The sequence below is a fragment of the Notechis scutatus genome, chromosome 2 (assembly GCF_049901735.1).
Source record: "Notechis scutatus isolate UNSWTSFEM ecotype Mainland chromosome 2, rNotScu1.2, whole genome shotgun sequence".
NCBI classification, from domain to species: domain Eukaryota; kingdom Metazoa; phylum Chordata; class Lepidosauria; order Squamata; family Elapidae; genus Notechis; species Notechis scutatus.
The window spans coordinates 27,818,009-27,841,267 of record NC_142010.1 but is presented as its reverse complement, the minus strand read 5'-3'; the positions used below and the strand labels follow the sequence as shown (position 1 = coordinate 27,841,267).

Sequence of the window (23,259 nt, the reverse complement as noted above, 5' to 3'; positions counted from 1 at the left end):
TAGTTGGTTGGCAAAAAGGACATCTATTTTTTTCTGCTTGATTGGGTGGCCTGTAGTATATCCCTATGGCAATGTCATTCTTTTTTTCTATTAAATTGACCCATAGGAAGTTTTTTTCTTTGGTTTTGTTCATTTCTGTAGCAGTATTGTGGTCCTTTACATACAGTGCAACTCCATCTCCTCTTTTATGGGATCAGGGTTGGTTTTTTTTTTAAGAGTTTGTATCCTTCTATCACTATGTTCCAGTCAAGAGTTTCATCCCATCAAGTTTCTGTAATTCCAACTATATTGTATTAATCATGTATTAATAATTCAAATTCATCCTGTTTGTTCCCCAAACTTTCTGCATTTGCATCTAGACATTTGAGATCTTTATGTCTGATTCTGAGGATGCTTCCTTTGTCTCCTATTTGATGTTTGAGTTTGTCTTCCTTCCCATCCCTCCTTACCTCATTATTTGACTTGCTTTCTAGGGGGTTTGCTTCTGTTCTGAAGCACATCATTAATGACATCAATAACCAATTATTTATATGATTATTAGGTAAAGGTAAAGGTTCCTCTTGCACATACGTGCTCATCTCCATTACAAAGCCAAAGAGCCAGCACTATTCAAAGACGTTTCCATAGTCATGTGGCTGATAACATGATTATTATCCAACCATTAAAATGCTACTAATTTATTATAATCAGTGAACTGTACACACACACACACACACACACACACACACACACACACACAAATGTCTATATTAAAGCTGCCATACTTTGTTAAGTCCTAGTTGCTAAAAATCAGATATTTTTCTTGTGGCTTTCATTTGTGCATTTATCTGTATCAGAAAATCATAAATATTTTTCTTGAAGCTTAGTATCTTTTAGTAAGTTCAAACTACTTTTTTCTATGAGTTGATATAAAGATTTTACCCAAAATCATGAATTGTCAACTGTACTTTTCTCTATCACAGAAAATATAGACTAGATGATCAATGACTAATTGCTATTTAAAACTAGCAAGTTTTATGAGGAACATTGAACAATTATTGAGTACAAAGACAATTTTTATCCACATACCACCCAGCTGTCACATAACTAGATTATTAATCATATCAAACAATTGCTTTACTAAAATCTAGTTATATCACCAGAATTTCATAATTATTTAGGAAGTGTAATAATACGTGAAAATGACTTTTCAGACAATGAGAAGAGCTACTGCCTGGGGTTCAAATAAGAGAGGGAAACCCATAGCTGTGTAGTATGAGAGAAAGAATGATAAAGAATTCTCTTAAATTTTCAGGCTGAAAAAATGTTGGTAGTTGGTACATCCTGTTTACACTTTCAGAATTGTTAAATTCTGTTAATGCAACATCACGATAAAGTAGAATGAGGTCATCTTGCTTTTATCTTGGACCAAAATGGTGATGTGGCAGCAGATCTGAACATCATAAGCTTGATAGTTCTCTCCAGGAAGGATCCCATTAGAGAGCAACTGGGGAGTTTTGAAAGACAGAGACTTACTATCGATCAAGATGCTCTTTTACAGCTAAAGTTGCTCAATAAGGTGGGTGAAACATTGGTATCTTTTCTCTGTTTTCCAAAGCCTTGCAATACTTTTCAAGTGGTTAAGCCTATTCACTAATACAGTGAGGATTGAATGTGGAAAATAGAACCCTTATAAAGGTAAAGTTTCCCCTCGCACATACGTGCTAGTCGTTTCTGGCTCTAGGAGCGGTGCTCATCTCCATTACAAAGCCGAAGAGCCAGCGCTGTCCAAAGACATCTCCGTGGTCATGTAACCAGCCTTGACTAAATGCCAAAGGCGCACGGAATGATGTTACCTTCCCACCAAAGTGGTCCCTATTTTCCTACTTGCATTTTTACATGCTATCATACTGCTAGATTGCAGAAGCTGGGACAAGTAATGGGACCTCATTCTGATATGCAGGGCTAGGGATTCAAACCGCTGAACTGTTGACCTTCTGAACAAGCTCAACAAGCTCAGCGTCTTAGCCACTGAACCACCACATCCCCCAAACTCTTAGTTTTTGTAAATGGCTTGGGATACTTCAGTACAATTGGCAAGTGAAGTGAAAGAGGCAAGGATAACTGTAATCAAGACTGGACTTGCTCTTGTTGACACCATTGGGAAATATGCTTTGGAATTCAGGTTTAGTTTGTCATGGCTGGTGTCAGCCTTCAAGATCTTCCTCCTTTCCTTTGCTTCTTTCTGACTGCCATGAGTAACAGGGGGTTGAAGGGGGAAATGTATGGGATGTAAGCTGCAAATGTTGCTAACTAATATTGTATAAACTGGGGAGGGTTGGTCATTCCTGCTTAGCTTTCTCTTCTCTGCACAACTGAAACCCTTTATCTGAGTAAGCCAAGGTCAACTAATCATCACCACCTGGAGATGTCCACATGATGTAGTTCACAACTTTTAATTGGAAGAACCATTTGAACTGTTGGGGGTGGGAACATTTCACTCCCTTGATATATGTGATGTGCATGCCTATTTACCCAGATTCAGAATTTTCTTGTTGACTTCCAGTAAAAGACATCTTTTCTCTAATTACAAGAGTCTAAGTATTTCTTTCCTGGATTTTGAAAGGAGCACCAGCTAACATTATTCTGAATCTGAATCTACCAGCCCACCCGGAGAGATAATACAATTTCTTCCGAGGGGGTCTGAACATCATGTCAACTCCAGCCAGCAACCAAGAAGACTCGCTCCTGCTAGAGGATCCTGAGGAAGCCCCCCACAGGAGTCACCACTACCTGTCGGCCTGGAAGAGAGGAGCCATGGCAAGAGAGGGAAAGGAAAGACTTTTTACTAAATCAAGCCAGTCTCCTCATAGATGAAGCTCTCTCGGAGAGCCTCACGCTGAACAAAGGTATGAGGGAGAGGAGTGGGAGGCAGCCCCAGCCAGAAGGAGTAGAGCAGCCATCCCCATAAATCAACTTGGGCTAGCGCAACAGCAAGCAGCAGCCCGGGGCCCTCAACAGGAGGAGTAATTGCCAGAAGATGTAGAATGCCAAAGTTGCCTCCGTTGGAAGTAAAATATGGGGGGATCCCAAAGAGTTGGGATTTTTCCTAGCACAAGTTTGGAGCTATATGGAGGAATACGGAGGGATTTTTCCTCAGAAGCAGCCAAGGTTAGATGTATTACCAGGGCTCTGGAGGGAACAGCTGCAAAGTGGATGGTGACTTTGCATAATGATAATGCTCCCCAGCTGTTGAATTATGACCTGTTCATGACTGCGCTGTGGGGAAGGTTTGAGGACCCACTGGCGGAATGTAAGGCCAGGATTAGGATGAAGACCATAAATCAGGGGTGGAGATCAGTGGCTGACTGCAATCAGGAATTTAGAGAGCTGGCATGTTATATTCGAGGCTGGTCCCAAGTAGCCCTGATAGAAGCATTCAAAGATGGCTTAAATGAAGATGTATACCAGAGCTGCATTGCCAGAAGAGACCCCAATGATCTGCAGATGTGGTACGTGCTGGCAGCAGAGGTGGAAATTGAATTAACCTGAAACAGACACTGGGGAGGCTCTGGTTGGAGCAAGCCCTCCCCGCACGTCTTCAAGAAGCCTTCAAACCCCAAAAGGGAGGAGTGGCGGCGAGACTCAAGACTACTGTCTGCTTCCGATGTGGGAAGGAAGGTCACCGGGCTGCAGGCTGCTGGGCCAAGTTGGAACCAAAGGGGCGCCAAGAGGAGAGAAAAAACCCGGAAAACCCCCAGCGAAGCCTCGTGAAATGGTGCTTACGACGGGGAGGTTGTAGAGGTCGCCCATCCGAAGGGAGACAGGCTGGGATCTCCAACCTCCTCTGAAGAGAGTGAGGTGGATTCGGAAGATGACTCATTGGTAAGTCCAAACAAGGGCCCTATGACCATTCCAGTGTGCAGTTAACGGTACCCGCATCAGGGGCCAAGGGGAAATGCCGGTCTTGCTAGACTCTGGGTGCACAAGGTGTGTGATCAACCCAGAAGTAGTACAGAAGATGGGCTTAAGACTGAAAGCTTTAAAAACGCCCATAGCATTTTGCCAATTGGATGGATCAGTGGTGGGGGCAGGCCTGCACGTTTCATAACGGAACCCATAGAAATGATGATGGGGAAGCATAGAGACTCTGTGTTTTATTGTGGCCCCTGGGATAGAACAGCCGCTAATACTGGGATTTCCCTGGCTCCGGAAATGGAACCCCCACGTAAATTGGAGAAGAGGGTCATTGTGTATACGTACCGACCAGCCCCCAGAAGGGGAGGGGCAATCTCAACCGAAACTCCAGAATCCTATTGACCTAGCTTCCACGGGCAACGAGGAACTGAAGGGGAGGAGAAAATTCCGGAGGAATACTGGGACTTAAAGGAAGTATTCAGTGAGAAGGCCTCAGATGAACTTCCCCTCATTGTTCAACAGATTGTAGTATTGAATTTTTACCTGGAGTGAAACTCCCGAAACCGAAGCTGTATTCGATGACACCACGGGAATTAGAGGAGCTGCGGTCATTTATCGATAAAAATTTGAAACGTGGTTTCATCCAGCCCGCTAGACCCGGGTAGCGGCCCCAGTACTGTTCCGTGAAAAGAAAGATGGCTCCTTTCGCTTATGTGTTGATTACAGAAACCTGAACACCATTTCCATGGAAAACGTGTACCCCCTCCCCTGATGAAGGACATGCTGGCCCACCTGGCCAAGGCGAAATTTTTACGAAGCTCGACTTGAGAGAAGCATACTACCAGGTTCAAATTAAGGAAGGGGACGAATGGAAAACGCTTTTAACTGCCCGATGGGTTGTTTCCAGTTCGTGTTCTTCCATTTGGCCTACAGGGGCCCCCAGCAGTATTCATGCAGATGATTAATCAGGTTTAACATGAACATTTATACAAGGGGTTTTGGTCTACCTCAATGATATCCTTATATACAGAGAGACTTGGGATGAACATGTGAAATTGGTGCGGTCAGTCTTAAAGAAACTCTGAGCCGCTAAGTTGTATGCTAAATTGTCCAAATGTGAGTTCCATCAGGAGAAAATGGATTATTTGGGGTATCGCATCTCACATGAGTGCATAGAAATGGATCCAGGAAGGTGCGTGCCGTGTTGGAGTGGGCCCCCATGCACCAGAAAACAACTTCAGAGTTTCTTGGGATTCGCCAATTTTTACCGAAAATTTATCCCAGCTTTTGCAAATATAGCACTGCCTATCACGAACCTCCTAAAAACCAAAGGGGAGGCGAAACCAAAGCCTAGTAAGCCACTGGAGTGGTCCATGGAATGTCAAGCAGCCTTTGAAAAGCTGAAACGACTATTTGCTGCTGAACCAGTGCTAAAGCACCCGGACATGGACACTCCTTTCGTAATCCAGGCTGATGCGAGTGATGTGGCAGTGGGAGCTGTTTTGCTGCAAATTAATGAGAAGGGGATTTTACAACCCTGTGCATATACCTCCCGTAAAGTATCTGAAACCGAAAGAAGGTGGGCAGTGTGGGAAAAAGAAGCTTTTGCAGTTCGTTGGGCCCTACTCACTTGGAGACATTTCTTGGAAGGAGCAAAACACCCGTTTGAGGTGTGGACCAACCATAAGAATTTAGAGGCCTTAAAAATGCCTCGGAAGCTGTCCCCCAAACAAGTCCTCTGGGCTCAGTACTTTAAACGGTTTAATTTTTCACTGAAGTACATTCCAGGGGGAGGAACTTCATGGCAGATGCTCTATCTAGACTACCTCAATATAATAGTGCTCGCCAGGAAGTAGTACGGCTGATTGTCCCAATCGAACAGTTAGCAGCTCCAGTAGTTACTAGAGCCCCAAAGAAGAAGGAAGTGGATCTATCAAATGATTTGACTGTGCAATTAAAGGATGCTCTAAAACTCGATAGTTGGTTCCTGGCTCATTCGAATACTGTACAGTTAGAGATGGACTGGCCTGGGTGGGAGCCAAGTTGTATGTGCCAGAGAAACTGAGGAGCCAAATCTTACAACAAGCTCATGATTCTAAAGCGGCTGGTCACTTTGGATTCGTGAAAACCTTACACCTAGTTAAGCGGCAATTCTGGTGGCCTACTTTGAAGAAGGACATTGAAACTTATGTGGCTAGCTGCTCTATTTGTGCATCAACAAAAGACCTCCTGGTAAGCCAGCAGGGTTATTACAAAATGTGGCTAGACCAACGGCTCCGTGGAAGGAAATTTCTACGGACTTTATCGTGGAATTACCTGAAAGCGGGGAAACACAGTTATTTGGGTGGTAACTGATTTGTTTTCCAAGCAAGTACATTTCATACCTTGTTCGAAGATTCCATCTGCAAAAACGTTGGCTAAACTGTTTATATTGCATGTCTATAGATTACATGGGGTTCCTGAGCGCATAATCTCTGACAGGGGTGTTCAATTTACCTCGAACTTTTGGAGAGAGTTCCTGAAGTTATTGGGCTCTGCCCAGGGATTAAGCTCCGCCCACCATCCCCAAACCAATGGTGCCTGTGAGAGAACTAACGCGGTATTGGAGCAGTACCTTAGATGTTACGTAAACTATCAGCAAGATAATTGGACTGACCTATTACCATTTGCTGAAGTGGCATCTAACAATTCTATCCATAGTAGTACTGGATTTACCCCTTCAAGGTGGCATCGGGACAAGACTTTGTACCCATACCTGAACTCCCTTGTGAGAGGCCTAATATTCAGTCATTAGATGAATGGATAACACAACTCCAGCTTAATTGGCCAGTCGCTCGTAAAGCATTGGATGACGCACATCGGGCTCATAAGAAATTTCAGACAAAAGAGGACTCCACAAAACCCATATCAAGTGGGTGATAAAGTCTTTTGTCCACCAGATATCTACAAACCACTCAAAAGTCAAAGAAACTTGGTCCTAAGTATGTTGGTCCTTTCTCGATTGAAGCGAATTGTAAACCCTGTGACAGTCCAATTGAAATTACCTAAAAGCCTTCGACGAATTCACCCGGTTTTCCACATTAGTTTGTTAAAACCTGAACATACTTCTGATCTGAGACCGATCCAGACCGACCCTCCTGTACCACTGCTTATTGACAGCGAACAACATTTTGAAGTTAAAGAAATTCTAGACTCTCGAGAACGGAGGGTCGGCTCCAATATTTGGTTGCTTGGAAGCATTTTCCTTTGTCCCAGGCTGAGTGGGTTGATGAAAAAGACGTTAGAGCCCATAGGCTTGTCAGAGCATTTCGTTCTAATTATCCTGATAAACCCTAGATACGTGTCTCTTTTATGTTAACTGGTTATTAAGTCGTGCCTTTTATATTTCCCTCTTTTACAGGACTAACATTTTTTTCTAGGAGGGCCGAATGTCAGCCTTCAAGATCTTCCTCCTTACCTTTGCTTCTTTCTGGCTGCCATGAGTAACGGGGGTGGAAGGGGGAAATGTATGGGATGTAAGCTGCAAATGTTGCTAACTAATATTGTATAAACTGGGGAGGGTTTCTCATTCCTGCTTAGCTTTCTCTTCTCTGCGCAACTGCAACCCTTTATCTGAGTAAGCCAAGGTCAACTAATCATCACCACTTGGAGATGTCCACATGACGTAGTTCACAACTTTTAATTGGAAGAACCGTTTGAACTGTTGGGGGTGGGAACATTTCACTCCCTTGATATATGTGATGTGCGTGTCTATTTACCCAGATTCAGAATTTTCTTGTTGCTACCACTGACTTCCAGTAAAAGACATCTTTTCTCTAATTACAAGAGTCTAAGTATTTCTTTCCTGGATTTTGAACGGAGCACCAGCTGACAGCTAGGCAAGTTTACATTCTTAAATAGACCATACTGGTCAGAATTTTCCATACTTGTCTTTCATGCCTTGGGGATAGAAGAACAGGCCTTCTGCTCCTAGGGAGAAGGTCCAAGGCTTTCCATTCACAAGAAATCATAATGACTGTTCTGATGTTCCCTGTCTCAGAAAACTGAAGCACTGAAACAAGGATTACCCAAAGAGAAGCCCTTCCTCATATTGGAAGAAATGAGGGACAATTTTGGGGGAAAAAGTTACTTAGATTTGGTCTTTAGTTTATCACTTCATATGGAACAGGGGTCTCCAACCTTGGCCACTTTCAGACTTGTGGACTTCAACTCCCAGAATTCTGGGAGTTGAAGTCCACAGGCCTTAAAGTAGCCATGGTTGGAGAGCCCTGATATGGAATATCCTTGAATGCTATTATCTTGATATTCAGCTAGCTTAAGTCTCTCTGGGAAAAAGGAGACTCCATATTTAACCAATAATAAATGTAGCACTGTCTTTTCACACTAATGAAAAGTGTTGGTGTTGGCTAATTGTGGTTGTTCAACAGAAAAATATTTTTTCACCTAGGTTGACCTTAGAAACATCTCTTTTTGTCACAGGGTTCATATTCAAGTGATACAGCAAAAAATGCCCAACTTACCATTTTGGGGGGTCATATTCTCATGACTTTCCTCCATTTCATCTCACTCTAGTTCGAGAAACTGGACAGTTAGTTTTAATCTTAGTTCACCCAGCGTGGTGGCCATATAAAATTAGCAAATAAACATACAAATAAACAAAGAACAGATGCATTAAGGATGACAGCCCAAATTTGTAATGAAGTTTTCCTTTATTGAAGGTGGCCCTGGACCACTTTCAAATGGGGATGGCCTTGCAATGATACATGTACTCCAGAAGAAACCTTTCCAGATCCAACTGGTCACAGGTTTCTTCATCACAGTTTTATTCAATTTTAATAAATCTAGTAAAATAAAAAAATCCTAAACATTTTAGAATAAATTACATTAAACTTTAACATGAATACAGCATCTCACTTTAAATTCATGGGTAAATGAAGAAAGGAGGAGTGCACGGTAATACAACCATGTGGAGGACCATTAATTGTCACTTCATGCTTAAATCTTTTCTCAATTGTTTTGGTCCCAAATTTATTAACTAGAAATGTCCTGTATTGCAATGAGATATTCTAGAAGCAAAAGGAAGAATCTTTTTACGTATCTGATATCAACACAGTTGAGAAAGTCCAGAAATATTTCACAAGAAGAGTTCTCCACCCCTCTACTTGTTGCAGAATGCCTTATGCCACCAGACTTGAAATTCTAGGCCTAGAAAACCTAGAACTATGCCACCTTCAGTCTGATCTAAGTAAAGTATATAAAATTAAACATTGTAATGTCCTACCTGTCAATGAATACTTCAGCTTCAACCATAACAATACAAGAGCAAACAATAGATACAAAATCAAGGTAAACCGCACCAAACTTGATTGTAGGAAATACGAATTCAGCAACAGAGTGGTCAATGTCTGGAATACTCTACCTGACTCTGTGGTTTTTCCCCAAACCCCAAAAACTTTAACCTTAGACTGTCTACTATTGACCTCACCCCTTTCCTAAGAGGTCTGTAGGGGGTGTGCATAAGCACACCAACGTGCCAACCATCCCTATTGTTTCTTTTATTTTTCTTATATGTATCCATTTAATGTATTCATAACTATCTTTATACTTATACTGTTATCTTATAATCGCTTGACTAAATAAACAAACAAACAAACAAACAAAATGAAGAATCTGTCAATAGTTGTATCCAGAGGTGTTCAGCAAGTTTGGACTGGTTCTGGTGTAATGGTAGCGGAAATTTGGGCCAGTTCAGAGAACTGGCAAATAGCACCTCTGGCTGGCCCCACCCATCCACCCCTGCTCTTTCCAGTCCTTTATTCCATTGATTTTTTTAGCTCAGCTGATTCGCATGGAAGAGCAGATTGCTGCACCTCAGCTGAGCTAAAAAACAGCTTGGGTGATCTTTGAGTGCTGCACGAGAGAAGCACGTGGAGCCCACCGAACTGGTTGCATGCAATTTGGAATACCACCACTGGTTGTATCCCCTGCAACATTGAGTTACTTAAAAATTCTTATTTACCTAAGTGAAGTCCAGCAACTACTTGACTAATGTTCATGTCTACCTCCATTTTTTTCATTAAGGGTTAGTTGTAACATATTTTGTTTGGCATTCCTTGTTTTCCTGCTTAGTCTCTGCCTCAGTCCAAATGTGTGGAAACTTGTCATCCTGGATTTTTCAAGCAGGCTCGGGAAGGAGAGCCAGTTTGCTGCTATGATTGTGTTCCTTGTCCAGAGGGGACCATCTCCACTCAGGAAGGTGGGTGTTACTAGCGAAAAGGGTACTGGATACATCCAGAGCATTTTGATCAATGTGCATTTTAAATGAGATATCTAAGGTTAACAATTTTGTGGTTCTCAATTTTCAAAGTGCCCAATTTCTTCCATAATGGGAGGAATAAGATTTTTTTTTTTTTTTGAGGAGCTGTCCTCCCATGTTCACTGTTCTTAGGAACATCTTCATTCTTTCAAATTGAGAAGTGGTTTCAGATCAATGGCATTTGCTCACCCAAACCCAGTTTATATTACAGGCCAAAAGATATATGAATCAATCAATTCAGTCAATCTTTATTAAGGTCATGTAACCACATAAGTAGAAAGATCTAATTCAGATAACTCTGGAGGGAGAGTTCAAGGGACGAGGAAAATACACACAGAAGACTTGTCATAAAAGATGTGGAAGAAGGGACATAAATTACATTTACCATTATTAGGGGTAAAATTTGCCTCTTTTATTTTTAGTGCTGTAATTTTCCATATTATGGTTTAAGAGGTAAAACCCAAATATTGTTTATAGCCCAGTTGAACATTCCCAGATTTAGCATAACTACCATCATGGTTTCCTTGGTTGGATTGTTACTGTGACTTACCTTGCATATTGTATATAAATTAATGAATTAAATTAATCAATCAGTCTTTATTTAGATCATGGAACCACATAAACAGAAAGAAGTAATTCAGGGGACCATGGAGGGAGAGGGTTTGGGTTCAAGGGACAAGAAACACACACACACAAAACTTGCCATAAAAGACATGGAACAGTTTTGTGTGAAAGAAGGAATGTAAATTAAATTTACCATTATTAGGGGTAAAATTTGCCTTTTTATTTTTCATGCTTTAAATTTCCATATTATGGATCAAGAGATAAAACACAAATATTGTTTATAGCCCAGTTCAACATTCCCAGATTCAGCATTGCCACCATCATGGTTTCCTTGGTTGGATTGTTCCTGAATCTCTTCTTATCGTTCCAATTTTCTTGCTTACCCAAGTAATGAAATACAAATAGTTACAACAGCAACAAAAAGGGATATAGTTGTGGTTCTAATAGGGACTATTAACTATTGGTATTAAAAGGAAACCAATTTTACAGAAATCAGGGAGAAAAGAGAACCAACTAAACAATTGTATTTATTTCATATGATGTAACAGAATACAGCATTAATACATAAAATTAGCAGAAACAGCATATAAAATGAGTATCAAAATATAAAACACCAGAATAGTAAATTATTTTAAAATGTATAATAGGAATGATGGGTACAATTATGAATAACATTAAAGTATGTATGAGCAGTTAGTAAAGTAGCTAACCCTATCACCGGATATCTGGATCATTTAACCATTGGACAGCAATGCCCTTGAAATGATGTATTTTAAGCAGGGATCCAGAAACATTTTGAGCAGGCATTCCCTTGAAACATGATATAAAGTTCATGGGATGATCCCAAAGTCACAGTTAGTATTGTCAACCTGCCCCTATTGGATTTTTTTTTTCAATATTGTCACCTGCCATGGTTGGTCAATATCATCTGACATCCAAAGAAGATCTTTCTTGAAAGGTGAAAAGAGATATAAAAGAAATATTACTTTCTGTTTTCTCAGATACTGAAAAATGCACCAAGTGCCCAGATGATCAATATCCTACCCAGAACAGAGTCCAATGTATACAGAAAAGAATAACCTTCCTGTCCTATGAAGAACATCTGGGCATCATTCTGATCTCCTTTGCCCTACTCTTGTTCCTAACCACAGGATTCATTTTATTCATATTCATTAAATACCTAGAAACTCCCATCGTCAAAGCCAACAACCGCAACCTCTCCTACATCCTCCTGGTCTCCCTCTTGCTTTGCTTCTTGTCCTCCTTCTTCTTCATTGGAAAGCCAAGGACAGCCATTTGTCTTCTCCGACAAATGGTGTTCAGCATTGTATTCTCAATAGCTGTGTCATCTGTGTTGGCCAAAACGATCACAGTGGTGCTGGCATTCTTAGCCTCAAAACCAGGGAACAAGTGAGAAAATGGTTGGGGAAGAGCTTGGCCAACTCCATCATCCTTTCTGGTTCTGCTGGACAAATTTTCATCTGTTCCATCTGGCTAGGAGTTTCTCCTCCATTCCCTGAATCTGACCTGCACTCCCAGCCTGGAGAGATCATCCTGCAATGCAATGAAGGCTCTGTCACCATGTTTTATGTTGTCCTTGGCTATATGTGTTTCCTAGCTGCCATTTGCTTTACTGTAGCTTTCCTGGCCAGGAATCTACCTGGGGCCTTCAATGAAGCCAAGCTGATTACCTTAGCATGCTGGTCTTCTGCAGTGTTTGGGTCTCCTTCCTGCCCACCTACCTGAGCACCAAAGGAAAGTCCATGGTGATTGTTCAGGTCTTCTCCATCTTGGCTTCCAGTGCCGGACTGCTGGGTTGCATCTTCTTTCCAAAGTGCTACATTATTATCCTGAGACCAGATCTAAACACTAAGGAACATCTAATGATAAAAGTAGAGAAATGACTGCGAAATTGTTTCTTAGGGTCATAACATTTAATTTTTTCTTTGCAATTATTGGTGTTTTGTATTCTTCCTTTGAATCAACGTGACAATTAAGGTTATTTAAAACTGAAGGAAATAAACATATGAAGAGTATAACATTAATCAAATTAAATTCCAACATAATCATCAATTAGTAAAATAAACCAATTAATAATTGAAATTGTCATACACCCAGAAATGAACAAGCTCAGACTCTAAACTCTAAATCTGTTTGAACACAGTCACTTTCCCCCTCTATGACTTTTTCTTGAAAGTAAGTATGCAGGGGAGCTGGGTGTTAAGAGCATGAAGATTACCCTCACTTGCAACACTCTGGATATTTCTGGAGGTTTTGGGTGACATCACAGATCTTATGGGACCTCAGAGTTCCATGACTCTGTGTTGAGTCATAACTATTCTAACATCCTTTCTGGACATGTCCATGGCCTGCTACAAAACAGCACCCAGAAGGCTTAACACCTTCTGTGAAGACTTGATCCACATAATGAAATGGAAAACAGCCATGAATCTTATCCAAACAGCCATATGATACTCTTGTCCCCAAATGGGGAAGATTTCAGCATTCTGCTATGTGAATGGAAAAAATAATCCAAGACAGAAAATGGCAGTTGGAAGAAATATCCTTCTGGGTTCAGTTGCAAATGGGGGAAAAAAGACACTGGAAACATGGTGACTGTTAAGTTTGGAGAATAATGGAGACCAGACATCTGACCAGTGACTTCAACTCTTTAATAACAATAAATGGAATAGAACAGAGCAAAGCTATGGGCAGCAGTAGCCCCTTTTATAGGGTTGGCTGCTACCCTTTTAACCAGTACTAAGTGCATCAAGTTCAAACTAATAACCAATAAGAAGTGTCCTAAGCTTGGCCAATCAGAGGCTTGTTATGAACCAATCCTTGTTCATTGTTTAAGGACCAATCAAATGTGCAGGCTTCCAAAACCTGCTTTGCATTTAGGTTTAGTAATTTTTATTCATTCACAACACCCCTCCCCCTTGGGTTCCGTTTGAGGGGAGCTGTAACAAAATCTTCAAGGTAGACAGGCCGTTTGGTCTGTCTGGATGATTTCCGTGGCTCCACCGGGTTTGTTCTCAAGTCCGGTTCGGTGGAGCGTTTGGATGATCTTTATTAAGTTCCGTTTCGCTGCACGGTGATTCCGTGCTGCTTCCGTTGTTGTTGTTTCCGCCAATCAATGTTTCTTCGGGGTTTCGCAGTTCGGTTTCCCCATGTTCAAGTCCCATGGAAAAGTCAACTCCTCCCCGTTTCAATCCCGGTACTTCGCTGGGCCGTAGGGTTTCCGTTGGCCTGCTATCCATCATATCGAAGTCAATTTCCTCGATATTTCCTCCCCCCTCAGTTGGTGAACCCGGGGAGCCATGGGCGCTGGGCAGTAATCTTGAACGGAGTTGGTCTATGTGGCGTTTCCACACCCTACCATCGTCTGTTAGCAGGCGGTAAGATTTAGGCCCTGTGAGGTGGGTGACGGTTGCGAGTATCCATAAAGGGTCGCCAGTTTTTGGCAAAGATTAAATAGCCTACCTTAAATTCCCGGCATTTGCTGCTGGAGCCGAAAGGCTTTTCAGGTGCGTATGCGGGGTGGAGCCGGTCAAGGTGCGATCATAGTTTCCGCCCCATGAGAAGTTCGGCGGGCGTTTTGTTGGTAACGCTGTGGGCGTGATGTGCTGGCAATAATAAAATTCGATTGATTTTTTCATCGATGTTGCGAATTCCATTTTGTGGAGGGTCTTTTTACAAACTGTACCATGCGCTCTGCACGTCCGTTCGCCGCAGGGTGCGCGGGCGAGGTTAGCGCATGGCGGATGCCCCGGTCCGCCAGATATTGTTCAAATGGTAATGCTGTGAACTGTGGGCCATTATCCGAGACGAGGACATCCGGAAAACCATGTGTGGCAAATAACCTGTTTAATTTGTTGATAACTGAGTCCGTTGTAGTTGTGCTCATTCGATGGATCTCGAGCCAATTTGAATAGGCATCAACTGTAATAAGGAAAGTGTGCCCTTTGTAGGCCCCGCAAAGTCAATATGAATACGGGACCATGGTCCCCTCAGAGTTTCCCATTCGGTTGGGCTTGCTTTAGGTGGGGCGTTGCTGACGTCCTGGCAACGTTGACAAGTAGCGACCCAGGCCTCGATTCTTTTGTCGATTCCCGGCCACCAGGCATAGCTCCGTGCGAGTGCTTTCATCCGCACGATGCCGGATGTCCGTCATGCAATACCGCTAAAACAGTTCGTTGCAGTTTGCCCGGGATTACGACTCTATCGCCCCACAAAATGCAGCCCTTTTGGGAAAACAGTTCGGTTTGGCGGGCTTTGAAAGGTGCCCATTCAGGTGATAGTTGTTCTGTTGGCCAACCACGTTCAACCCAGCGTAGGATGCGTTGCAGGGCCGGATCTCATTTTGTTTCTGAGGGCAATGTCTCTCGCCATCAATGGTGGCGCGTGTAGAGCCTCAATTTGCAGCGTTGTGATGGTTGGGGCTGGATCTTCAACCGATTCTGGGAGCGGTGTTCTGCTCAATGCATCAGCGTGGAGAATTGATTTCCCGGGCGATGTTGCAAGGTGTAGTTGTACGCCGCCAAGAATTCAGACCAGCGGGTCATTCTGGGGGACAATATATACGGGGTTGGTTTATTACCCGCAATAATCCCCAGTAATGGTTTATGATCAGTAATTATTGTAAACGCACGCCCATACACATATTCATGAAATCTTTTAACTGCAGCCACAATAGCTAAAGCTTCTTTATTAAGCTGACTATAATTTCTTTCAGCTTTAGCTAAAGTTCGCGATGGGAAAAAAAAGCGACGGGAGCTTCTGCTCCGTTTGGTAATACGTGGGCCAGGATTGCTCCAACCCCAAAGGTGAAGCGTCACAGGTAATAGTTAACGGCAGAGTTTCGTTGTACTGCATAAGTACAGAATCAGAAGTTAGCGCGCAGGAGGAAGTGGAGAAAGTGATTGAGAGGAGAAAGTTTTTTCTTGGCTCCTAGGACTCTAAGACATATCTAATAAAATTCCTGAAAAGTATGACTTTCTGAATAATACCTGCCAGAAGAGGAAAAAAGCGGCTGTTTGAAGGTGCTGAAAGGATAGCTTTCCCTCTTTTCCTACGGAATAAATAACTGGATATTAAGAAACCTATTTCTTTTAGGTGAAAATTGGTTTTTAAGCGATGAGTGGGAAGAGAGAGGATTAAAAAGAAAACATTTGTATGCTAAGACTTTGTTGGAGCAGATGCCTTAAGGATTTGAAGACTAGAATATATTGCAATAAGATTTTAAACAGATTTGGACTTTCTTTCTCTTGGATTGATATTACCCCAGAAGGAGAAAGTGAGAACTCTGCCTTGGTTTGGACTGACTGATAACTTTGGGACTGTTTTATTTTTTTTATTTTCTTTTGAATATTCTGGTTGTTGTAAGAAGAAAGAAGGAGAAAAGAAAAGAAAAGATTTATAATGGCTCTTTCTGTTGAGGAACTAAGAAAAGAATATGAACAAGCAAAAAAAAAATGGTAAAGATGGTGTGGAAGAAGCTTTCCTTTTCTTAGAAATGGCGCTATTAATTATCAACAAACATTACAACAGATGAAGACAGCAGAGGAACAAGAAAGAAAGAAAGGAGCCATTTTTAATGAATCTCAGAACTTGATCCAGAAAGAAGGAAGAGAGAAAGAAAAGAAAAGAAGAGAAAAGAAGAAAATTAAAGGACTTAAGGACTTAAGATCTAAAAAAACATTTAAGAAAGGGAAAAATAAGGTGCAAAACCAATATGATGATAGTAAACAAAAGGGAAAAGGAATACGACAGAGAAGGGAAGCTGGCAAGGCAGAGGCTAGAAGAAGGGGGGTAGAAAGGTTTGTTGGGAGAAGAAAGAAAGGGAAAAGGTGGAGAAAAGCTACAATGTTTTGAAATTAAATGAAAAAAGAAATTTTTTTGGATAATGGATAAAGTATAATTTTTTTTAAAGAAAAAAGATTTTGCAAGGTACATAAGATGAGATGGTAGTATTGTAATGATTTAAGAGTTGATAAGAGATTAAAATGTTAAAATGTTTAAAAATGATTGGCTTTAAAACTTAATAATAGGGAGGTTTAGAATATTGTTTTAATTAAAGAGTTTAATAAGACTATGGTATTGATGTTATTATAAAATTTTTATTATAGTATCTTTTTTTAATATTTGGATTTATTGTCTAATTATGTACTTAATTACGTTGGATGTATTAGTTAGATAGAATGTACCAAGCAAAATCGGATTGGGTATTAGATATTATTTTAAAGATTAATTTGATTAACTTAGGGGGAGATAGAAAGGCATCATACTCTGATTAATGATTTCAGGAGAAACTTATTTTCTTTTTTTTTTATAAGGAATGAGACAAAGGGATGATAAAAAATGGACAAAAGATATAAATATAATGATTCAAATTAAGATGATTAATTAAGATAGAAGTAAGAAGTGTGAAATATGTGGGAAGTTAATATAGAAGGCTTAGAATGGTAAATAAAATAAGTAATGATATGTAAGATGAGCATGAATATAATTGAAGTCCATGAAGAGAGAGACACCTGGGTCCAAGTTACTTTCCAAAAAGATTTTTATGTTTTGTGTGTTGTGTGTATATGTCTTTTTGGGGGAGAATTAGTTAAAAATTGTAGAAATATAGATTGAGAATAATGGTAACTAAGTCAGAAAGAAACAGATGAAATAATAATAATGATATTGAATAAGAGTAAAGAGAAGTAAAGAGAAATTGAATAAGAGGTTTTGGTATGTTGTATGGAAATGGTTTAAAACAGAATTATAATTTATCTGACTTGTTAAATTGACAATGAAAAAGGTTTAAACATGTAATGAATAATGACAATTTGTGTGTTTTAAAAATTAATAAAACTTGTTTTAAAAAAAAAAAAAAAGAATCAGAAGTTAGCAATTTCTTTACTTGTTGGAAAGCATTTTGTTCACGTTGTCCCCAAACCCACGTTGCTTTTTTGTCTAAGAGTCTATGTAATGGTTCAGCTACGGTTGCTTTATTGGGTAAAAAGACGTTATAAAAATTGATAAGTCCAAGGAACGCCTGTAGATCTGCCTTGTTCCTTGGAGTGGGGGCCTTCTTAATTGCCTTTAGTTTGTCCTCAGTGGGATGGATTCCTTGACTGTCCAGGAGGTATCCCAAAAACTCCACCCTTTCGGTACATAGCTGGCATTTATTTTTTTTAACTTTGAGGCCTGCGTTTTGAAACCTTTGTAAAACTATGCGGAGTCATTTTTCTAGAATGTCCCTGTTCGGGGCGGCGATGAGCACATCGTCGAAATACGGTACAACCCCTCTTATCCCTTGTAACAGCCTTCCCATTAAGCTCTGAAAGATTCCTGGAGCGACGCTCACCCCGAACTGGAGCCGGTTGCATTTAAATGCACCCCTATGCGTGACGATAGTTTGCGCCTCCGCGGTGGCCGGATCTACAGGCAATTGTTGATATGCCTGTGCTAGGTCTAGTTTAGCGAAAACTTTCCCGCCACCCAGGGAATGGAGCAGGTGTTGTACTACCGGCACTGGATACGCACTTTGCTGAAGTGCGTGGTTTAGGGTGGCCCGGTAGTCTCTGCAAATTCTCAGTGACCCATCAGGCTTGATAGGCGTCACTATTGGGGTTTCCCATCGGGCGTGGTTGGTGGGTTCCAGCACACCCTGTTCTATTAGTTTATCGAGTTGTTCATCGGTTTTAGGTTTCAGGGCGAACGGCACCCGATGCGGCTTAAGGCGGATGGGTGCTACCTCGGGGTTCAAGTTAAATGAGATCGGGGTCCCCTTGTACTTGCCTAGTCCGTTCGCGAAAATGTCTTGGAATTCTTGCACGAGGGCTTCCTCCCAATCGTTGCTCTCAGCACGGTGGACTCCAGCTACAGTGATTCCAAGCGGTCTGAACCATTGAAGGCCTAAAAGACTAGGCCGGTCACGGTCCACGACAGTCAGTGGCAGTGCGACGGTGCGGTTCTTGAAAGAGACCTGGAATCGGCGGGACCCGACAACGGGAATTCGGTTACCCTGGTAATCTTTGAGGATAACCTTTTGAGGGTTTAGGTCTTGGCGGTGAATCGTCGGGATGAGCTGTTGAAGCGTCTTCCAGGAGACCATCGAGAGGGATGATCCTGAGTCCACCTCCATTACACAAGGTTTGTTTTCGATAGCGACCTCTACTCAGATTTTCCCGGCATCAAGGGATGTAGCGTGGCCTATGGTAATTGTTTGGTGGGTCTCTTCCCGCCTAGTTTCTTCACGCCTGGTGGAAGTGGTGGACGGTTTGTTTCTGTAGGAGTGGCTTCCCATTGGTGATTCAGTTTGTTTCGGGTGTGCCGAAGAATTCTGAAGACTGGCATTCGCCTGTCGGGGTTTGGAGTTTTGTTTGCTTCTGCAAACCTTTGTGATGTGACCTCTTTTCCCGCAAATGCGGCAGAGTGCGTCGAGGAATTTGCAGCTGGATCATGGGTGATTCGCCCCACATCCTGCACACGGTCGGGATGAGGGTTGTGTGAACTGGTCTCGTTCCGTTCGGAGTCGGTTGACCTCTTCCTCATCGCTTTCTGATGGGGATTCTAGGTCTTCGTGGTGAGTCGATACCGGTGTCTCTCTGAGCGAGGTGAGGTATCTTTGGCGAGTTGACGTAGCGGTGCGTTGGTGCGGCGCATTCGGGCTGCCGACTTTTTGGTCGCCTCCGCTGCAGTGGCTTCTTTAAGGGCATCGGTGAGGCTGATGTCCCCTTAGCCATAATTTTTGCTCTGGATCGTGCCGTCTTCTAGGCCCAGAACCAGGCGGTCTCGGAGGGCTTCTTCTAAATCAGAGAATCCGCAGAGGCCTCCAAGGTTGCAGAGGTCTGCGATATAGTTGGCAAGGCTTTCGCCCTTCCGTTGGTCCCTTTGGTAATATTAGTGTCTTCTGACTAAGGTTGGCATGGTGGGCGCGTAGTGGGCCCGTAGCAAAGGCTCGAGGACGTCCCAGTCCATCGCTTTTACTTCGGCTGGCTTGGCAAGTGATTTTGCCATTTTAAACACGGTAGGCCCGCAGTGGGTTAGAAATATAGCTCTTTTTTTGCTGGTTGTAGCGTCTTTCAAATTGTTGGTCTCCAGAAACATCTGGAACCGATCCATGTATGACTCCCAGTCTTCGGTTTCTGGGTCGAATGGAGCGGGTGGTACGGCACCGCTGGTCATGTTGCCGTTGATGGTGCGTGTTCGACCACGTGCTCTGTTGGTTGCTCTGTAACTCAGTCAGCTCTTCGGTCTCCGGATCCCATCCTCGTCGCCAGTGTTAAGTTTGGAGAATAATGGAGACCAGACATCTGACCAGTGACTTCAACTCTTTAATAACAATAAATGGAATAGAACAGAGCAAAGCTATGGGCAGCAGTAGCCCCTTTTATAGGGTTGGCTGCTACCCTTTTAACCAATACTAAGTGCATCAAGTTCAAACTAATAACCAATAAGAAGTGTCCTAAGCTTGGCCAATCAGAGGCTTGTTATGAACCAATCCTTGTTCATTGTTTAAGGACCAATCAAATGTGCAGGCTTCCAAAACCTGCTTTGCATTTAGGTTTAGTAATTTTTATTCATTCACAACAACTAGTATAGCTATTTCAAGCTGTTTAGCTCTCATCAGCTAGCCATACCTTTCTAGGATTTGAACCCGGGCTGCTGGCCTATTAGGCAGATGTATTACCCTCTAGGTCATGGGGTCCCTTCTGTCAGGGTTCCAACAATACACCCCCATTCAAATCATTAGTCACTAGTCACATCTCTCAAACTTTTTTTTTTTTTTTTAAAAGCAAGATTTATCAGGAGTGAGTGTTAGGGATATACACCCTAGCAGAATCTGCACGGCAGTCATGCAGGCAGGCAAATATGTGAGATAAACGTTTTTGTAGCTTACACTCAGTAAAACAGATACACTGTGCTAGTTAAATAGTTTATTCCAGCAAGAGTTTTAGCATAGTCAAACAGTCCATATATCATTCACATTTCAGTCCGTCCGGGGATTAATCAGTTGCAAAGTCCAGTGTCGAAAAAGAGGTCAGCAAACTTACAAATATCAGTCCAGTAATATATCTCCTTGCAGTAGAGATATAAAGAAGTCAAACCTCCTTTCTTCCTTTAGCAACAGGGAACACGCAGTTATCAAACCATCAATCCATCATCGTCAGCAATCAATCAAGTTCTCTTGCTCCCTCTTATGGCGATTTTACAGCCGCACCCAAAATTACATGCTTTGCAGTTTAAAGTGACACACACTTAAATTCACTATCATAGTTTATATATATTATTTTACCCAAACTACGTTAGGTAACCTTGTTATTCCTAACAGTGAACATGGGTGTAGCCGAATCTGAGACACATCATTCCTCTCCCCTTGGTCTCAGAGGTGGGGTGCTACCTGTTCTGCCCAGTTCTAAAGAATCGGTAGCTCTGAAGAACAGCAGACACCAAACTGGTTTGGTGCCTGCTGTTGTTTGGCCCACCCACTCGCCCGGGCTCTTTCCTGCTGTGCTGCTTTGCACGGCACAGCTGAGGTTGAAAAAGCAGGAAAAAGAGGCTGTGCACCCGCACGTAGCATTTTTTAGCTCTCCGGGTGACACCGGTGATGCTTTTTTCACACATGCATGTAGCGCGTGTCAGGCACACATGTGCGCAAAGCACACGCACACATGCAAAAATATCACCAAACCAGTAGTAACACCAGTGGAATCCCACCACTGCTTTGTCTTCTCCCACCCCCTGGATGTATATTATCCAATAGAACACATCCATAGCCAAGAGTCATCAATCATGCTCTCCAGTAATAATCTTGCGCGCCAGAAGCCTCAGCCACCTAGCAATTATCTATGAAAATATTTAAGGTATGTATTATTCCCCCACTCCCTTTCTGCTGACAACTCTAAAATACCAGGGAAATATTTTTGGGTTGACACCCTCACTTTGTCGGCTGTACTGGGGGAGGGGGAGATTAAGTGTTTTTCTGGTGAGACCAGTCTATCCGGGCAACCTGGTCTACCCAAATATGGGACGGAGCATACTGTTTTCACTTTCACCTTTTAGCCCCAATCCAAGAGCCTCTGCAGGCAGTTGCTTCTGCGACAAACTATTTTGTGTTAAATTTAAATTTACCAACAAAGAAATGACTTCCCGTTGTTAGCTGATATAAAATTTAATGTCTGAATGTATAAGTTAAAACCAGATATAAAATTCAAAACACATCTTAATGGTTTCTCAAAATGGGCTAAATAAAGCCTGAATGGAATTTAAGAGCAAGACAAGTAAGAAGTTTTCCACATAGAAGGAGAAAAATGAAACACGGGGCAACAAGGATGAGGGATTCCAAATTCGATAGTTGTGAAAATGATCTCAAACCAAACATGAATCAGCAGTGTGATATCCTAGGAAGAAAGCAAATGCATCCAGAAGAACCTCAGGAAGTGAATAGTGGTTGTAAAGGAAAACCCCAAGTGCCCCTTGCAGGAATCACACTTGGAAAAGATGTTGCAGAAAAACTGGATGAGGATTTAGGGAACAGTAACATAGCCAAGGAAGAGATGAAAGGTGTCAACTAGTAAAACATTCCTATGCCTGTTTTCAAGTTGCCATAAACAAGGGAATAGTAGGAAATCTGAAGGAGTAGTATGGCAATAAAACCAGAAGTACATTCCACCATTATTTTAAAAAGATTGCAGCTAGGCTTCCGGATCTTCTGGCTACAAAAGTCCTTCATTGGAAATGTGATTGATGACACCTGGCCCGTGAATGTGCTTCATTGGAGAATCTGGTTTTTAATACACCCGAGGGTGGGAGGGGGGAAACAGAGTCACAGGTGACTGTGAATTATATGTGCCCGAGTTGGCTTCATGTAGATTAATGCCAGCATGTTGCTCCTAATAAATCTTTTGAGGGTTTTTTTGAAGCTTGGCTTTAGGCTCATGATTTAATAAGGGCAATCGCCAAACTCTGACAAAAGGAGCTGCCTTTAACCTTGAGGAAAGACATCAAGGAGAAGAGCCACCTTAGTCCATTGGAGCAGAAAATCAGGAGTCTGGAAACACCTGTTTCAACTAATAAAATCTCGGAGCCACGATGACGCAGTAGTGAGATTGCAGTACTGCAGGCTACTTCTGCTGATCACCAGCTGCCAACAATTCAGGTGTCACCAGCTCAAGGTGACTCACTCTTCCATCCTTCTGAGGTCAGTAAAAGGAGGACCCAGATTTTGGGGGGAAAGATGCTGACTCTGTAAACCACTTAGAGAGGGCTGTAAAAGCATTGTGAAGTAGTATATAAATCTAAGTACTATTGCTATTAGCTGCAGAAAGGAGGATAAAGCAACCATCAAATAACTGAAAAACATTACAGAGAAGCTAAGATCTACTGTTATTCCTGAGTGTCAGACATGGAAAAATGAATTCAGTTACAAGAGAGGAGATTCTGACTAAATAAGAGGGGAAAAAAGGTTCTTAAAAAAGAGAGAGTTTTAG

At 42.1% G+C, this 23,259-nt stretch overlaps 1 protein-coding gene and 1 long non-coding RNA gene across 2 annotated transcripts in view; both read left to right on the top strand.

The window, feature by feature from the left end:
* Positions 1-23,259, top strand: part of LOC113432072 (vomeronasal type-2 receptor 26-like) — a 492,433-nt gene that overhangs the window by 74,672 nt on the left and 394,502 nt on the right. The gene's annotated exons all lie outside the window — the stretch shown is intronic.
* On the top strand, positions 1,487-12,058 carry LOC148131968 (uncharacterized). Its single transcript, XR_015747222.1, has 3 exons — positions 1,487-1,558; positions 10,027-10,153; positions 11,779-12,058. It is a non-coding gene; the product is annotated as an uncharacterized LOC148131968 (long non-coding RNA).